The following is a 19,789-nucleotide window of genomic DNA, read 5'->3' as shown; positions in this document are numbered from 1 at the left end:
TCTTGGCTAACTCCATGGCTTAGAGGTGTGCTAAGGCTCAGAAGAAGGAATTCACAGCAGTTCTGTGTATCATGCCTGTGATGAGCCATGGGGCCTCTTCTTTTCTTTATTTCTGTCCCTTCCCCTTCCCTCTCCACAGCCCACCCCTCCTCTTCTCCCATCTCCCCTGCTTCCCTTCCCTTTGATCATGATCTAAATTTGTCAAAATACAAGGGCCATTGCTCTGAGTCCCAAGAAGTCAATTTATTGAAATCATTATAGCATTTTCCTAGCACAGATAATCATATACCAAAAATATTTAATGGCTGAAGAATGAATGTTGTCTTTGTGATTTTATTTTTTCATACTTCTGGAATTCCCCAAACAAGTTTATATTCTCTGACCTTTCTTTCTTTTCCTAGTTTTTGTTTCAATTTTAAACAAGCTGTTGTTGAGTAATACAACTGAGACCTCTTATAGTCTCAATGCAAAATACTAACCACTGATGTGTGAGTAATAGTACTATTGCTATCAGTTATTATGTTGAGTTAATAAAGTGCCCTGAGAATACACACAAGGTTTGGGGGATGCAATTTTAAATACACCTGGAGACTACTTATTCCCTTATCAAATATTTAAGTGGCTTCCTCTGCACAGCATGATGGTTTAAGATCCAAAAGATACAGGAAGATATTAATATAAGAAAGTATTGATCTGATAAAGTGAATCTTTGACTTTTACACAGGAAATTAACACCACAGTGAGCAAAAGTTGGAAGGCTGGTTTTAAACTAGAGGTCATAACTTTGAATATGAAAAAAGATCATTTGGAATTGATATTTTTAGATGCTTTGACTTAGTAATATTAGTCCCTTGCCTACTTACATTGGAGAAGGCAGTGGCACCCCACTCCAGTACTCTTGTCTAGAAAATCCCATGGATGGAGGAGCCTGGTGGGCTGCAATCCATGGGGTCGCTAAGAGTTGGACACAACTGAGCAACTTCACTTTCACTTCTCACTTTCATGCATTGGAGAAGGAAATGGCAACCCACTCATGTTCTTGCCTGGGGAATCCCAGGGACGGGGGAGCCTGGTGGGTTACTGTCTATGGGGTCCCACAGAGTCGGACATGACTGAAGCGACTTAGCAGCAGCAGCAGGAGCAGCAGCCTACTTACATGGTATCTGGATGCTTACTATAAAAATAAGGCCTAACTTGGAATAGCAGAGGCCATGGCATGACTCACAAAGTCTCCCTTTGGAAGCCTTGTGGCAAATTCACAACCCTGGTTTTGAGTGGGTGAGCATGGAGAATTGTGGGTCTAAGGAGGAGCATCAAGGACAAATCCACCCAGGACTAGAGGAAACCCTGTATGAGAGCCACTGGATACCAAGCAGATGACTTTTAAAGGAAAAAGTTGTAGTATCTCTCAGCAAATATTGTCATCCAGCCTTGTAAGAGTCAGTCAAGGCTGAAATGAAACCAGAAATGGCTTGGTGGGTTACCACCCAGGCTCCCCACCAACTGACTGATATTAAAAATTCCATCAATAGGACTCAAGGTTTTAATATCTGTTAATTCCATTTATCTTTTCTGGTCAAAAGTCTTGAAACCAAGATGGACATTTTGATGCCACTACTTTGTTACAGCTGTATTGTCAACAAGAACCTCTCAAGACACCAGTAAGAATAGCCAACTCTTGTAGAATAACTATTTTATTTGGCCCTATGCTGTTCAGATCAGATCAGATCAGATCAATCGCTCAGTCGTGTCCGACTCTTTGCGACCCCATGAATCGCAGCACGCCAGGCCTCCCTGTCCATCACCAACTCCCAGAGTTCACTCAGACTGACGTCCATCGAGTCAGTGATGCCATCCAGCCATCTCATCCTCTGTCGTCCCCTTCTCCTCCTGTCCCCAATCCCTCCCAGCATCAGAGTCTTTTCCAATGAGTCAACTCTTCGCATGAGGTGGCCAAAGTACTGGAGCTTCAGCTTTAGCATCATTCCTTCCAAAGAACACCCAGGGCTGATCTCCTTCAGAATGGACTGGTTGTATCTCCTTGCAGTCCAAGGGACTCTCAAGAGTCTTCTCCAACACCACACTTCAAAAGCATCAGTTCTTCGGTGCTCAGCCTTCTTCACAGTCCAACTCTCACATCCATACATGACCACAGGAAAAACCATAGCCTTGACTAGACGAACCTTTGTTGGCAAAGTAATGTCTCTGCTTTTCAATATGCTATCTAGGTTGGTCATAACTTTCCTTCCAAAGAGTAAGCGTCTTTTAATTTCATGGCTGCAGTCACCATTTGTAGTGATTTTGGAGCCCAGAAAAATAAAGTCTGACACTGTTTCCACTGTTTCCCCATCTATTTCCCATGAAGTGATGGGACCGGATGCCATGATCTTACTTTTCTGAATGTTGAGCTAAAGCTAAAGCCAACTTTTTCACTCTCCACTTTCACTTTCATCAAGAGGCTTTTGAGTTCCTCTTCACTTTCTGCCATTAAGGGTGGTGTCATCTGCATATCTGAGGTTATTGATATTTCTCCTGGCAATCTTGATTCCAGCTTGTGTTTCTTCCAGTCCAGTGTTTCTCATGGTGTACTCTGCATATAAGTTAAATAAACAGGGTGACAATATACAGCCTTGATGTACTCCTTTTCCTATTTGGAACCAGGCTGTTGTTCCATGTCCAGTTCTAACTGTTGCTTCCTGACCTGCATACAAATTTCTCAAGAGGCAGGTTAGGTGGTCTGGTATTTCCATCTCTTTCAGAATTTTCCACAGTTTATTGTGATCCACACAGTCAAAGGCTTTGGCATAGTCGATAAAGCAGAAATAGATGTTTTCCTGGAACTCTCTTGCTTTTTCCATGATCCAGCGGATGTTGGCAATTTGATCTCTGGTTCCTCTGCCTTTTCTAAAACCAGCTTGAACATCAGGAAGTTCACGGTTCACATATTGCTGAAGCCTGGCTTGGAGAATTTTGAGCATTACTTTACTAGCGTGTGAGATTAAGGGCTTTAACTTCGATGGGGTTTGGAATGTAGATTTGAGCTGATTTCCTGTGGACCCTATGGGATCGGAGACCCAGCTAACATCAGTTCTACACTTGTTAATAAGGAGAAAGGAAAGAGTGAAATTTGATTGATTTCTAGGAAGCAATATAATAGAGTTCTAGGGGCCCTGAGTTTGAGATCCAAGGGAACAAAAGGATCCCCCAAAGTGTCTGCAATCCCAAGAGTGCAAGAGAAGGAAATGATTGTTTCGTCTAAGGATTCAGAATGCTGTTCCTGGTCTGGCAAAAGGAAGTGATGGATGCAGACAGAACAGCAGACATGTCTGTCCTTTACCAAAGCCATGGTTGTTGGTTGCATCATGGGCTGGAAGAGCTCCAGAAGCAGGCTAGTCTCTGCCACTGATTCGCCAGCTCACCCCACCTCCCCCATGACCTGGAGCTTTCGGATTGTATGTCCAGGGAACCTCGTCATATGGGCCTGAAGTTTTCAGTTCTACAAATCTGATCTCTCCCCAAGGCTTACCTTGATGTTGAGTCCAAGTCTAGAGTACAGGGCTATCGATGATGTAAGAGACAAATGCTTGCAAGCTGAACTTGAATCCTTTGGGAGACTGTGGCAGAGGTCTAGGGGGCTGAGTGGATGGTGAGGGGAAAAGTCTCTGGGATGTGTTCCTGCAGACCTGAAAGCATGTGTTGGTTGCTTTTCAAGATCGCCTCTTAATGCAAAATGTGTTTCCTCAAATGCAAAATGTGGGATAACAGTCATGGGTGCTTACAGAGATGCAGACAGTGAACAGACATGTGGACAGAGTTGAGGAAGGAGAGAGTGAGACAAATTGGGAGAGTAGCATTGGAACATAGACCTTACCATATGTAAAATAGTTAGCTAGTGGGAATTTGCTGTATGACACAGGGAGCCCAAACCTGGTGCTCTGTGACAACTTAGAGGGGTGGGATGGGGTGGGAGGTAGAAGGGAGGTTCAAGAGGGAGGGGATATATATATACCTATGGCTGATTCATGTTGATGTATGGCATAAACCAACATGGTATTTTCAAGCAATTATCCTCCAATTAAAGATAAACAGATTAAAAAAATAATCTTAGGTGCTAGAGGGCCAAAAAGAAACTTAGAGGGCCAGTGGTAACAAATAAATTTTCAGACTCTTACTATACATGGTATATTGTAACACTAAATTTCAAAGAATTAAAATTCAATTCATTTAAATAATGTAAGTAAAAGTCATTGTGTTGCACTTAAAATACTGAAAATAGTCTTTACACTATCTTTTAAAAATGTACGATTATTATGGTGATACTTATTAAAAATGACCATTTTTGTGCACTTAATGATGTTGACTGACTATCTGCCTTGATTCAGCCTTAGCACAGTGATGCCCAGAGTTTTACTTTCACAGGCTGGCAAAATTAAATATGAATAACAGCAACAACAGAGCCAAAAACAACAGTTGGTAAATATGCTGCTGCTTAGTCACTTCAATTGTGTGCAACTCTTTGTGACCCTATGAATGTAGCCCTCCAGGCTCCTCTGTCCATGGAATTCTCCAGGTAAGAGTACTGGAGTGGGTTGCCATGCCCTCCCGGAGGGGATCTTCCCAATCCAGGGGTTGAATCCAGGTCCCTTGGATTGCAGGCAGATTCCTTACCACTGAGCAACCAGGGAAGCCCATGGTAAATGTAGTAATAATAAAAGGGGACTGACATCAGATTTGGAACTTGAAAACTTAATTTATTTTCTAATTGCATAAGGAGTAGCTAAACACATTCTTCTCATTAAAAATTGTCTAATAATATGTTAATTTCAGGTGTACAGCAAAGTGATTCAGTTATTATAAATCAACTATACTTCAACTTTAAAAAGTCAAACAATATAGATAAAGCAAATGTCTCTTGTGACGTCTAGCTAAAGCTCAGCATCTTCCACAAAGGCAACCATTGTTGTCAGCTTGCTATGGACTCTTCTAAATCTTTCTCTATACATTACATATATAAATAGGTCCACATAAAGTACATATTTTGGATGCTTTATCTAGATAGATGGTGCTCTACAGTACACTTATTTTCTTTCAGCTTTCTTATCTTAACTTTGGTGATTTCCCTATCTCAGTGTAGCACTATTTCTTTTTTATATTGTTGCACCTAATTCTGTAACGGGAATGGACATTCCTTTCCTGTGCCTCTTTTTGCCCCTGTGTACTTCCCGGTGGCTCAGAGGTTAAAGCGTCTGCCTGCAATGTGGGAGACCTAGGTTCGATCCCTGGGTCGGGAAGATCCCCTGGAGAAGGAAATGGCAACCCACTCCAGTATTCTCGCCTGGAGAATCCCATGGACGGAGGAGCCACTACAGTCCATGGGGTCGCAAAGAGTCCGGCACGACTGAACGACTTCACTTTCACTTTTCAGGCATACTAGACTATTTCAGTTTCACATACCCACAAAGATATGTTGGCAGCTTACCATGATTTTCTAAGTAAAGGTTTCAACAGAAAGCAAATTTTAAAAGACGCAAAATTACAGGTTAAGAAAAATGAAAGTCTCCAAGAAAAGACAAAAGGGACCTTAACATGTTCTCAGTCTAGATCAGGGATGAGCCTAGTGCCAGAGTGTGATCTGGAGGACTTCTGGTTGAGTCTAACCTTAAAAACAAATGAGTCTTTTTCCATCGAGTAACTCTTCCAAAGAAAACAGGGAACGACGACAGCTGAGGATGTCGGGGTATGGTGACTGATTTCCCTTGTCTACGGAGTCGCTTGCTGGGCCCACCTCCCATTCCCGTAGGAGACACCCAAGGGGAGAATGAATTATGGACCAGTCTTCATGTGTGACCGGGGAGGGCTTGCTCATGCCAACGAGTTCTGATCTCTTCTTGCTCTCAAGAACTATTGACTTCTAAGTGTGAGGTGTCTTCCTAAATTGTGGTTGGTGTTCCTAGAAGTCTGGCAGATGAACTTAGGAGGCAGCAAACAGATAAACTTTCTTCACAGTCCATGGGGTCACAAAGAGTCAGACATGACTGAGTGACTTTTCACTTTCACTATATATATATGTATATATAGCACAAGACACATGGGGTGATTGAAAGAAAAATATTTGAAATTGGATCTGCATGTGTTGACATAAAAATAAATCAACAACATTAAGTAAGGTAAGTTCTCTGGTAATCTCCTTAGCATTTTTTGAATCCCAGTCTCATCTTTCAAACGGATTCAGTAACACCTACCTGTCTGTAGGGGCTTCCCTGGTGGCTCAGACGGTAAAGCGTCTGCCTGCAATGTGGGAAACCCCAGTTTGATTCCTGGGTCAGGAAGATCCCCTGGAGAAGGAAATGGCAGTCCACTCCAGCACTCTTGCCTGGAAAATCCCATGGACGGAGGAGCCTGGTAGGCTACAGTCCATGGGGTCACAAAGAGTCGGACACGACTGAGCGACTTCACTTTCACCTGTCTGTAGGCCTTAGGAAGTGCCTGGCACATACAGGATGTGAGTAAATGAGACTTGGTTTCCCTTTTTTCACTTTCTTCTCTATCACCCCTAAGATTCCCTTCTCTGGGTCCTAATCTGGAGTCTCATTCTGACAGAGTTTAAAACTTCTGTTCATCAGAGTCTGACTAAGGTGTTACCTGTCAACAATTCCATCTGCTTTCAGACTGTGCACATTCTTGAAACTCTCAAATCTTCTACACATAAAGGAATGGATCTCTTAGTGATAAAACTGTAGTCCCAGAGATGAAATTCTCAAGGAGGGAGATACTTATAGGCAGGAAAAGAATACCATGCAGATTTCCGGGCCTGAATGGGGTACGTATTTGGCAATATATTTGCCATATTCCAGTGAAGAGTTGTCAATTCCTCTGGGCCACGGTGTTTGCTTTCTGACATACCAGGCCAAGATAAAAATCTATAAAAATCTGAAAAGAAATGTTTGTTGTGCAAAAAAGAAAAATGAAACCAGCTATAGCTACTCATCTAGAAATAATCTAAGGGAAGTAAAAGCTCCCGGTTCAGTTTTGAAACTGGGTTTTATTTTCCAGTGGACTGGAATGCACAAAGAATCCTGGCTTGCAGGAATCTCCCACGGGCCTCCCCAGGATCCTTTGTGAAAATGTAAGTTATACTCATTCTCACTCAGAGTGAGAGCGTTGTGTATTGTCTGGAAACAATTAGAGGTATTTTTCCATCTTGATCTGACAACCTCAGACACATAGGCGATTGGGGGGTGGGGTGGGGAATGGCGGTGGTTTGAAATCCAAGTTCTACTATTAACTATTTCAACAGTTAAAGTATTAAAACTAATTAAGTTGCATGTGCTTGGAGCCTGAAAGGGTGGCCGCTGATGGAACAGGGAGCCTCAGAAAGGTTTAAAAGTCACCAGGAAGAAAAATCCTGGAGCTCTGGAAAATATTTTGTCACTGATAATGATTTTCCAAGAACTTTCAGGAAAATAGTGTGACAATAAAAGGCCATTCAGGGGAACACATGAACTTACATCTGAGGCTGCCTGGGGACCTGAGTGACTGCAGGTGAGCCTGGCATAGCCTGGTTTAAGGTATGACAGCAGAGCAGTGCCCCCTGACCAGGCTGGACAGGGGGATGCCAGAGAAGGAGGCTGCAGAGTGATAGGTCTTTTTTTTTTTTTTTAGTGATAGGTCTTTTTGTCCAGATGTGCCAGTCTCCTTGAGACTGTATTTGGATTATTAGAAAGAGAAATCATGCTGGTTTACCTGTTGGTTTGTTTTGAAAGAAGGCTGGAGTAGAAAGAGTTCAGGGAGGGGTCAGGGCAGTTGGAGAAGGGGCTGGGGGGACGGGGCCAGTGTGGATAAGAGGTCCGTTAGAACCTGGGGCTGCCTCAGCCAGCCAGTTTTGTGAAACACCTTTTAAACCTATTTTAAAACTGAAGCTAGAGGCAAATGTTCCCACCTTCCCCCTGTTTGTCAGCAAAGTCCAAATTGCCAAGCGCTGTGGAGGACAATTGTGTCAACAGCACAAGGCTCTGCATCTGCCAAATGGTAATCAGCAAAGAGGCCTCACATTTGTGTAGAGATCTCACACTCTGCAGCGTGTTTTCACAGCTCTGGTTTAGTGGATCCTTATGGCAAACTCGAAGGGACGCAGGAGGGTGTCGCCATTTCAAAGATGGGAACCTGGGGGCTGGGAGAGGGGAGGATCTCGTACAGTACTGCAGAGCTAGCGAGTGGTGGGGTGAGCGTTCACACATGGTACTCCAGTTGCACTTGGTCCCCCACCATCCCCACGCCAGGTGTGTCTGCCGGGCTGCCTCCAGCCCAGAGCTGGGGATACGCAGTGAGCTCAGGGAGGCGGGGGCAGGCGGAGGTGGAACAGTATCCTGTTAGCACACAGCCGTCTATTTATTTTCCTACATTTCCTCCCCTTCCCTTTCCTCCTCTGCATGTGCCTGCAGCCTCCAGGTGGAACAGAGCAAGAAGGACATGCCTTCAGCCCCGGGGCCGAAGCAGAATATACAAGTGATGATGTGAGATGCCTGGGATCCTGAGGCTAGTCCTGGGTAAGGCAGCATGTTTCAACTGGGCTTCAGAATTACCTTTCTAAAGTATAAAATTCAATAGAAAATCTCTGCAGATCCATAAGAAGGCATCTCATTGTCTCCACTGAGACAGTGACTTAAGACAATCACTTAAGACCTTAAGAATCCTTGAGAATATACCCTCTTCTTTAAAAATACCAGCTTCTTGTTTTCAAGGATAGAATGAATATTTTTCTTGTGCAATAAGAAGCAAAGTAGCAATAAAGAGTCAACCTAGTAATGACATTGATTCTATGCCGAAGAAAGCTAGTCAGTCTTTTCTTAGAAGATGGATTTATATCTAGTCACAGAATCTCTTAAGTTTGACTAGAGGTGAACCTTGAAATTCATAATATTTGTGCCTGTGATTTGGGGTCAGGTTGATAATAGACCCAGGTCTCTGTTATCCACAATTCTGGAACTGGCAACACTGCCCATGTTGGCCCCATGGATATCTGGATGATGGTAAGCAGAGCAGGCTTCTGAGAAGAGAAATGCAGGAGTGCCCAGACCAGGTTCTGAAGCTGAAGTGAGGGAATTCCCTGGCCGTCCAGTGGTTAGGATTCTGCGCTTTCACTGCAGCAGGCACAGGTTCGATCTCTGGTTGGGGAACTAAGATCCCTCAAGTCGCATGGCATGCCCAAAAGAGAAAAGAAACTATTGAAGCTCAAGTGATTAGCACATTTTTTGTTCCTGATCCTTGATTCTGCACATTTTTATGCTCATTTTATGTAGAACTGAATTAATGTTTCTAACACATTTTCTCATTTCCTTGACAAATTTGGGATTGGCCCACAGAAAAGAAAGCAGAGTTCGGAGATTGACAACAAAACCAGCGTAAAACCCACAAGACACAGGCATGGGAACCACAGATATTCATCATTCCTGAGCCATTTGTCTAGTGGCAAGTAGACAAAGGCTTTGAAGTCAACACCACTCTGCTACCCTTTGTAAAATTTGAACTTCCAAAGGAGTCAGTCAAATTAGATTTGGCACACACTTCTTGGGAAAATAGGAAATGTTTAATATTACTGAAAAATTATTTTTATCTAAATGACAATAAATCTGTCAGACTCTCTTTAGTTTTTTCATTGTGAAAAATAGATAACATGAAATGTACCAGCATAACCATTCTTAAGTATACAGTTCAGTTGTTGCTGTTGTTCAGTCACTCAGTCATGTCCATGTCTTTGCAACCCCAAGGACTGCAGCATACCAGGCTTCCTTGTCCTTCACCATCTCCTGGAACTTGCTCAAACTCATGTCCATTGAGGTGGTGATGCCATTCAAGTATATTCATATTATTTTGCAACAAGTGTCAGAACTCTTTCCTTTTGCACAAATGAAACTCTTATGGCCCACAACTCCTCATCTTCCCCTCTCCCCAGCTTCTGGTAACCACCATTCTACTTTCTATTTCTATGTATTGGACTACTCTCAGTGTCTCACGCAAGCAGAATCACACTATGTTTGTCTTTGGGGACTAATATTTCACTTAGCAGAGTGTCCTCAAGGTTCATCCATGCTATGGCATGGAACAGGATTGCCTTCCTATTTTGTGCGTGGGTGCTCAGTTGTGTCCGACTCTCTTGATACCCCATGGACTGTAGCCTGCCAGGCTCCTCTGTCCATAGGATTTTCCAGGCAAAAATATTGGAGTGAGTTGCCATTTCCTTTTCCAGGGGATCTTCCCAACCCAGGGATTGAATCTGAGTCTCCTGAATTGGTAGGCGGATTCTTTACCACTGAGCCATCATGTATATAAACCACATTTTGTTTATCCATTTATCCCCTGATGGACACTTGGGTTGCTTCCACCTCTTGGCTGTTGTGGATAGTGGTGCTATGAATGTGGGTGTGCAAGTGTCTCTTTGAGACTCTACTTTTGTTGTTTTTTAAAGAGGTAATTCTTCTCCTAGTCAGAAAACATAACTATCAAAAATAACTAAAATGAGCCTCTTTGTATTTGTTTTATTTAACTTTTATTTAATATATTTACAGAGATCTAAGTTTTCTATAGAATAAATGCTTTTGTGCAGGTGCCCAATAGGTGGGTTGTGGATATCCCAGGACTGCCAATCTTAATCTCCGTCTCTGAACAAGGATCTCATTCTTAGCCATGACTGACTTGTCTTTTTTTTTCCTGTGCAGAAGTTTTAAGCATGACCACTTCATTCTTTCCTTTCCACGTGCCTCCGCTTCCACCCTATGACCTTCTTTTCCCTAAACAGAGAGAAGTCCTGACCTGTCCAGGGCCCACCCCCATCCTTACCTGGAGGGGACCACCCCCCACCTCACCTCATTGGTTATCATTATTATGTCACCCAGATCAATCACTGGGCACTCGCACTGTTGTAACTGTCGCTTTGATCATTCGTTACGCTTTGTTAGTCCTCATCAGATCCAGGCCCCTCTAATCGGAAACAGCGGCCTTCCAAAAGCCAGGCAACCGGGTGACCAGGGGCAATTACCACATTGTTTGGTTTTTAAATTAGTCCCTTCTTGGTGCTCTGATCACCATCAGGAGGCTGGTGATTCAGAAAACCAGGGGGTGCCCATTGCTCGTGCCGCCCCAGCTGGCCTGGATTCCCAAGTCCTGCTGGCGGTTCCAAGTTAAGGGTGACCCCAGTGAGCTGAAAAACAGTCCATGACCCAGAGGCACAGCCCCCTCATGAAAGGGAGTCCTTGCCGGGTATACTCACCCATGGGCGTTTACACAGAAGACAGTCCCCGCGGTAATGTACTTCCTCTGTCAGGAGCTAGGGGACCCTACCAGGGGAACCAAGACCCACAGCAGCAGAGCTCAGGGCTCAGCAGAATTCTGTTCTCTTTTTGCCTCCACCCAGGAAGCTGCCTGACTTGGCAGTGAGGTGGATGGAGGCAGGTATCTCTTGGGTTTCCATATAACTGAGTAGGAGCTCCAGCCTCCAACTCAAACGCCTGGGGCTGACACTACAGAAAGGTGTGAGGAGGGTCATTTGGCAAGAAATTAAAGGTCAACCTATGTATATTTTAGTGCATCATTTTCCTTAATGCCAATTAAGTTTAATTCCCCAAACTTCAGGCACTTATGTACTACTTTCATGATTTATTGCCATGCACAAGATTTTAAAAATAAAATCTTTTTATTTTAAATAATTATTTCAAAGGAACTATTTTATACTTTGAATGGAAAGCAAGTATTTCTTGTCTTCCTTTCAGCAATGACCTTTAAAAATGTCATTTATTCCCCCTCCTGCTCTCTCTATGGGACATCAGCCCCACCGGTTAGCCCACAGGTGAATACTCTTCTTCCCCTTGCTGATCCCAGTATAGCGTCTGTCATGATTATGGTGGGACAGCTTGGTGGCCTTTGAATAGTACAGATTGGGTGTGGTGGATTACTATTGTTAGTGGGAAACTGTAGTGTATTCCTGGCAAAGATTTCTCATAGGTAGGTGTAGTAATGCCTTGTCTTGGAGAAATGACTCTGATGGCTCACTGACAGGCTGTGTGGAATAATAGGGGTCTTTGGAGTCAGGGCATTTCCTTAGCTCTCCTTGGCTCATCTTGGACCATATCTTTCTTGTGCCTGATGGGCACTCAGCAGAGCTAATGTCCATCCTGCTCATCCTCTCTCTACAGACTGTGCCCACTCTCTCCTGGGACATTCATCAGCTCTCATATTTTATTAGCCAGAAGAGTGGCATTCTTCTATAACAAAGCTTTTACTCCCAAGGTGTCCACTTGAGGACCTTCACAGTGTGTCCCTACCACATCTCTTAGATTTCACATGGTGCAAATGTGGTCAAAATTGGAGAATTCTTAAGCTACTGTTGATGAATCCTTGGGTGGAGGGACTTAAATTCCTTAACAGCAAATTTTATAGGAAGCACATAAGAAGAAATGCATACAGCTCCTGCTTTCCCTCCTCCATCTCAAAATCTTCAGTTATCAGGAGGGACACAGCTCAAGCATGCCCTTTGATTTAAGGTAAAAAGGAGATATTTTGTTTTTCAGTAAGGCAGAATATATCTTAATGTAGTAATTGAATTTAGTTCTATTTAGTCTAGTTTGATGGGGGTAGAGATCTAGAGTGGGGAGGGAAGAATTGACATTGTTTAATACTTAACAGATGGATAGAAAACAAAAAGTTTAGGGGATAAGAAAGTCAGAAGGTTACCAGCTGCTGTTGGGATAGAGTAAAACGGAATTTATTTGAAAGGTTAGGCTTGTGTCTGTTAACACATGTCTCTCTTTCTACTACACTTTAGATTTACAAATTATTCAGAGGGAGAACCATCATGTTGGCTAAATCTTGAGTGGATTGCTGTGTTCAAAAAAGGCATCTTTGTGTTTCATGTGAGCTGTAGCTTATCATGGAAGATGCTTCTGCTCTGAATGGTGGAGAATTTGGAGTAGTAATTTGTTAGCACGTTGTCTTCATGAAATAGGTGTTTTTCCCTTCTATTCTCAAATTTGGATGTCTGAATGCAGACATAGAGAATGGACTAATGGACAAGGGTGGGGACGGGAAGGAGAGGGTGAGAAGAATGGAGAGAGTAGCATGGAAGCATATACACTACCACATGTAAAATAGGTAGCCAATGGAAATTTGCTCTATGATTCAGGGGACTCAAACGGGGGCTCTGTAACCACAGAGGGGTGGGAAAGGATGGGAGGTGGGAGGGAGGTTACGAGGGAGGGGACATATGTATACCTATAACTAATACATGTTGATGCATGGCAGAAGTCAAACCAATATTGTAATTATCCTTCAATTAAAAATAACTACATTTAAAAAATTGGATGTCTGAAGATCATTAAATAATTATAGGAAGAGGAGTAAACTCCTCAACATATGCATTAATTTTCATGCCATGAGACAAGAAATTCTACTTCTAAGAGAGCTCATTAGGCAAGGGCCACACCCTTATACTCTGGAAAGGTATAAATTCACCACTGAAAGTGGAGGGAATTACTCCATTCAAAGTTTCCTAATAGAAGCCTCTGGGCATCACGTACTCTTGCATTGTGTCTTATCTCTAATATAGAGTCAAGTCAAAATGACCACAGGTGCTGAGAGATGACGCAAGCCTGACAGGAGGGGCTTGGCATCTGAGGCTTCACAGAGTCTGGGACATTGACTTCCTCAGGGATGTTGGTCAAAACTTAACACATGGATTCAGTCTCCAAGTTTCTGGTGGAGACTCAGTTGCTTAACTATTTAGCAGGCGTTCTTTAAAAAGCAGTGAACTAGTTATTACTTGAAAAGCAGATTGAAGATATACTAGCTACTATTAAGATGAACTTGAGCAAGGCTACTTTTATGCACACCTTCTGTAAAAGCCATTAGATAATTCTTTGGGTCAAGAGGACAATGCATTAGGATAAATAAGTAGGAAATAAGAGAAGTCCTTGAATAGAAAGTGGAACTCTTGACAGGAACTCCACGTGTGGTAGGATGGATTGGTTCTAGGGTTACATGGGATTGCCAAAGGAAAAGAGATTTGTGGCGAAGGCTGTATGATGGGGAAGGATGGGCAGGCTATTGATGAGAAACTGGCTAAATAACTGAAGATCTAGAAACTTAAATATAAAACCAAACATGATATTTCCTTAAAGCATTAGCTTTTTCTGTCTTGGAAGCAAGACATATTCAATGAACAATTATTAATATTTGTTGGGTGTCTGCTATACATTTATTACTATGTTAGGATTTGTGAGAAAAACTAAAGGGTAAGAGATAGAGTTCCAGACCTCAAGGAGTTTGTAACTCATTAGTGGAGTCAAGGGTTAGATAGAGTAGGAGACTCTAAGAAGGAAAACAATCAAGCAGTGTAATGAAGGGCAAATGCTAAGTTTTGTAGGAAAGGTCCACCGGTGAAGGCCAGGGCTCTTATTAATAGAGACTTTGGGATAATTGCCAAAGGCTTTACAGGGAGGTGCTGTTTGATCTAGGTCTTGAAGTGTTTTATTGCTCACAAATTTTAGATGGGAAACCCACTTCAAGCTACTTCCATTTCAGATCAGTGTTGTTATTCTCACTCTTTCTTTGCAGATTCTTCTACTATTTCCCCCTTACATGTTGGTATCTTTCAAGTTTTGTATTTGGCCAAAATGCTTTTCTACTCAGAAAACCAAACACAATATAATGAGTTGAAAACTTGAATAAGAACAGGAAATGAATAGGTAACACACAAAAATATGAGTCTAGTATAGGGTACAAAAAAGATTATGAGACTTGTGAGAAACGAAGAGCTTATATAATCTTATATAAGCATGCATTCATGTGAAGTCACTTCAGTCAGGTCTGACACTTTGTGACCCCATGGACTGTAGCCTGCCAGGCTCCTCTCTGTCCATGGGATTCTCCAGGCAAGAGTACTAGAGTGGGTTGCAATGCCCTCCTCCAGGGGATTTTCCTGACCCAGGGATTGAAACCACGTCTCTTATGTATCCCGCACTGGCAGGTGGGTTCTTTACCACTAGCACCCCAAGGGTATTCTTAAGGCTTGGAGAATCCCCATGGACAGAGAAGCCTGGTGGGTTATAGTACGTGGGGTTGCAAAGAGCCGGACAGGGACTAAACCACAACTATATATGTTGTTTTTGCTCAATAAATTACTTCTATTAGTGGGAATTTGGTTTGCCAGTGGGTGGGCTATGAGCCATCTACTGACTTCTAAACTTTGCTAAACCTGAGCTCTTTTCCTGAGTTTCAGTTTTATTGTTCTGAGTATCTTATGGTCACTCACATGGAAGTCCCTGTGCATGGAATATCTTAAACCAAGGGTTGACCCCTTTGGACCAAACCCAACCCATACTCCCACCCTGTTCCACTGAAACACAGCCACACTCCTTTATGTATTATCTATGGCTGCCTTGGTGCTACAGAGGTAGAGTTGAACAGTAGTGACAGAGAGCCTAAAATATTTACTATCTGACCATTTTTAGAAGAAGTTTCCCAAACTTTACTTTAACCAACATGCTCCCAAATGAACTCATCCTTTTCTCCCCCAAACCCACCATCCATTTACTCTGGAGTCCCTCTCATTCCTTCCTCTACCTCACTTCCCTCATTTAAGATGCCCCGAGACCTTACATTGCTCATACTTCTCCTCCCTCAACATTTCTCCCACCACAGCCCTGACCCAGCCCTTCCTAGTCTCACCCATCTTAGATCAGGCATTTCTACCTCAACACCTGTTATATTTTTGTAAAAACAAATCTGGTCATGTTACTTCCTACCTAGAATGACACCCATTTCCTCCTGAATGAAACATTTCTTCCCAGTAAGACAATGATGCAATACCCTTGCCCACTCACATCCCTTCCTACGTATTTTATATCCTGTCTTCCATTCTCTCACTTGTTCTCCTAAGTCTATCTTGCTAATGTCTTAATATTTATCATTGATTTGAAGGAATTATCCTCTGCTTCATGCCTCTAAGAGATGTACATACTGTTCTTGTAACTCTTGGTTTCAAACCTAAGAAACTTAATTGTCAAAATTCAACCTGAGCATCACTGCTTTTGTAGCACTGTCCCACCCATGATCTTTCCTCCCTTTGCTCTGCACCCCCGGCCCACCAGAGTTAGGATCCTTTCTTCTGATTCTGTAGTGTATTTTGTATAACTTGTTAGAGCACATCTCAAATTACATTTATTTCTAGTTATATTTTGTTCTCTCCCTCTCTACTTTAGGTGTGAACTCCCTGAGGAATCCTATGTTATATATTTATATCCCTAGTAGCTATAATAAAGCTTGCCAAAGATTAGATGCTCCACGAATGTTCAGTGAATTCCTGAAGCTTATTATAAGTCACCAAGTCTTTAATAAACAAGGTCTAATCCCTTGTTGAAACACAGGACATTTGCTGGAGGACTACCAACTTTGGACATAAATTGTAAATACAGGTTTATGATTGATTAAATGATGGGTTAACTCAGATGCAGGGAGGCTGTGTTGAAATGCAAACCATGCCATGTTGTTTTCACCCTTAAAATCTTTCCATGAAAAAAACCCAAAACAAAAACCTTCCATGGCTTCCCACTAAGAATAAAGCTCAATCTTTGATTTGGCAGTCCAGCCTCTTACCACCTCTCTCTTGATTTACTGCCTTCTGGGAACACTGACCTTTCTTCTCCAGTTCCTCAAATGCATCACCCTTTTCTGCCTTGAGGTTTTGCACGTTCTTTCCATCTTCTGGAAAGACTCCCTTACTCTTCCCCTGACCCAATCCTGTTCACTCTGCCTTTCACAGTCCTGAAGTCACGTCCTCTGAGGGGCTTCTCCGATCTAGTTTCTGTCCATAATGCCTAGTCTTTTCCATTAAAGCATTGCCATTTATAATAGTGTGCCTGTTTCTTGGGTGGTGTGCTTAATATCTGTCACCATTCCATGTAGATGGAAAGCTCAAAAGGCAGAAGTCACACTGGTTTTATTCACTACTGGTATTGCCTGACACAAATGGGGTGCCCCATAAGGGTTTTCTAAATAAACAATAATTGAAAAAGGGTATATTCTGGTAATTGTTGAATAGAGAGGTGATTATATCTATCAGCAGTATGTAGGATAGACTGGAGTGAGGAGTCACAGGAGTAGGGAGAAGCATTAGGAAGCCCTTGTGTCTATGCGAGGCAATGCATTTCTGAGCAACTGTGATGAAATACAGATGGGAAGAGGCAAAATTACCACTGTTTTCAGATTCCATTCCACCAGAAAAACTCAGAGAAAAACCTCTAAGAATGAATAAGAAAGGTAAAAAGGTTGGCCACTTTCAAAAATATGTGTACTAAAATCATAGCTTTCTTACACACCAATAACAACTAGTTTTAAAAGATGTAATGGAAGATAGCAAGCAAAATTTTTTTAATTACCAATAAACTAAATAATAAATATGGGAATGACTTATTGTGAAATTACATAGAAAACTTCAATAAATCTTCAAATTACCAAATTCTTTAATGAGAAACCTCAACCTTATTAAAGGTGAATTACACCTATAACTATAAATGTAAGGCAACTATAACAATAACAACAATTCTTTTCAAAGTACTTACGGGAGTTTTATAAAATTTGATAAAGGTGACTTTGAAGTTCATCAGAATGAATAAATGAGAATAGCAAAAACACAAATGACAACAATTTTAAGCTATAATAATTAAAACAGTATAGAATGCAAAAATAGCCAAAGAAACTATTGAACCAAGCAGAAAATCCAAAAATATATCTAACTACTTATAAAAGCTGTTAAGGTGAGAACCAAGATACTTTAAATCATTGAGACAAGAATAAATTATTCAGTAAATGATTTTGATACACTGTAAAAGCAGTAGGAAAATTGAAACCTCTACCCATACCAAAAATCATTTTTAAAAATATTTAAATAATATGGTATATCACATATGCTATACAGTATATGTATTTATTGAGCCATTAAGATATTATGAGAAAACATCCATGTAATCTTTTGGGGGAAAGTATCTTTCATAACAACATTAAAGGCAGAACTTTTACAGGAAAAGACTAATACATTTAAGTACATAAACATTAAAAATTTCTTTGTTAGAAGACAATATTAAGTTTAACATTTTAAATGGTCAAGTTTCTCAAAAATGGATAATAGAAAGAGGCATCTACTATATACACACAAACAAAAAAAGAAATACAGATGCCTTACAGCATAGGAAAAAGTTTAATTTCCCTAGTCATTAAAGAAATGCAAATGATATCAATAACAAGGTGTAATTTTCACCCAGCTACCTGACAAAATTAACATTAAATGATAAATTACCATCCATTAATATCCATACTACTGGGGGTGAGGTAAATTGCCAAAACTTCCTTAGAACATGTCAAAAGTCTTTTAAAAACATATATAGAAAGCATAAGCTTTTTGAATCATAAATTCTCATTTCTAGAATACTTTTCTCCCCAAATTAAAACTATACTCAGAAAGAGAGATCAGATTTGTGGTTACTGGAAGTGAGGGGTGGGGGAAGGGAGAACTGGATGACAGCAGTCAAAGGGTACAAACTTCCAGTTATAGGATAAGCAAGTCCTAGGGCTTGCCTGGTGGTTCAGACCGTAAAGAATCTGCCAGCAATGCAAGAGACCTGGGTTTGATCCCTTGGTTGGGAAGATCCCCTGGAGAAGAGAATGGCTACCCACTGCAGTAGTCTTGCCTGGAGAATCCCATGGACAGAAGACCCTGGTGGGCTCAAAGAGTCTGACACGACTGAGTGACTGAGCATGTTATATATGAAAGCTGTTAAGAAAGTAAATCCTAAGAGTCCTCATTGCAAGGAAAACTTTATGTCTTTAATTTTGTATCTGTATGAAATGATGGATGTTCATGAAATTTATTGTGATAATCACTTCATTATGCTGTACACCTTAAACTTGGTGCTATATGTCAATTATATCTCAATAAAACTGGAAAACATTTTAAACGATATCCAAAGACTTCATAAATAAATTATTTTAAACCATTTATATTCACATTATTGGGAGGTGTGGATACAACTAGGATTGTATCAGCGTTAGACGGGGTGGCAACTGGTTCCACCGACTACTGCCTGTCTGTCTGCATTCCCACCATCCCCCCAGCAAAGAAGGCTGTACATACAGACACACTTTCCCACAGTCATTTTCTTCCACATACTCGTGCATAAATTCTTTCTTCCCCCTTGCAGTCTCAGCTTGTCTCTAACAAGTACACACTAGATTTTCTTCTTTTAATATTCCTTTGCTTTCCTACATCCTCCCAGACTAAACCATCAACTGTCTTTTCAAAAAGCTACACACACAAATATTTGAATGCAAATGTTTATAGAAGATTTATTCATAAATTCCTCCAAATGGAAACAACCCGCATGTTCACAAATGGGTAAATGAGTACTACAAATACATCAGTGCATGTGTGTCCATAACATGGAATTGTATGTGGGGATATGAAAGAATTGGTATGTGGAGCAACATGGATGAATCTGGAAAGTATTATGCTGAATGAAAGAAGTCAGATTCAAAGGGTTGAATACTGTATGATTCCACCTATATGACATTGCAAAAAGGCAAAAATAAGAAACTGCAAAACAAGTTAGTTGGTTCTGGGGCTGGGGAGAGGGGATTGACTACACAGGAACATAAAGAAAATTCGAAGGGTGATTTAAATACTCTATATCTCTATCGGTACATGTATATGTTTTTCAAAATTCAGTAACCTATATATCAAGAAAGG

At 41.4% G+C, this 19,789-nt stretch overlaps 1 long non-coding RNA gene across 1 annotated transcript; it reads left to right on the top strand.

Annotated features, from left to right (window-relative positions):
• The first annotated feature begins 6,957 nt into the window (after positions 1 to 6,957).
• On the top strand, positions 6,958 to 18,979 carry LOC104973403 (uncharacterized). Its single transcript, XR_809815.4, has 3 exons — positions 6,958 to 7,126; positions 8,442 to 8,546; positions 9,363 to 18,979. It is a non-coding gene; the product is annotated as an uncharacterized lncRNA (long non-coding RNA).
• Positions 18,980 to 19,789: the final 810 nt, after the last annotated feature.

This window comes from Bos taurus, chromosome 11, assembly GCF_002263795.3.
Source record: "Bos taurus isolate L1 Dominette 01449 registration number 42190680 breed Hereford chromosome 11, ARS-UCD2.0, whole genome shotgun sequence".
Classification (NCBI taxonomy): Eukaryota; Metazoa; Chordata; class Mammalia; order Artiodactyla; family Bovidae; genus Bos; species Bos taurus.
Note: the sequence above shows the minus strand (reverse complement) of the source record. Positions and strands in the feature narration are given on the sequence as shown.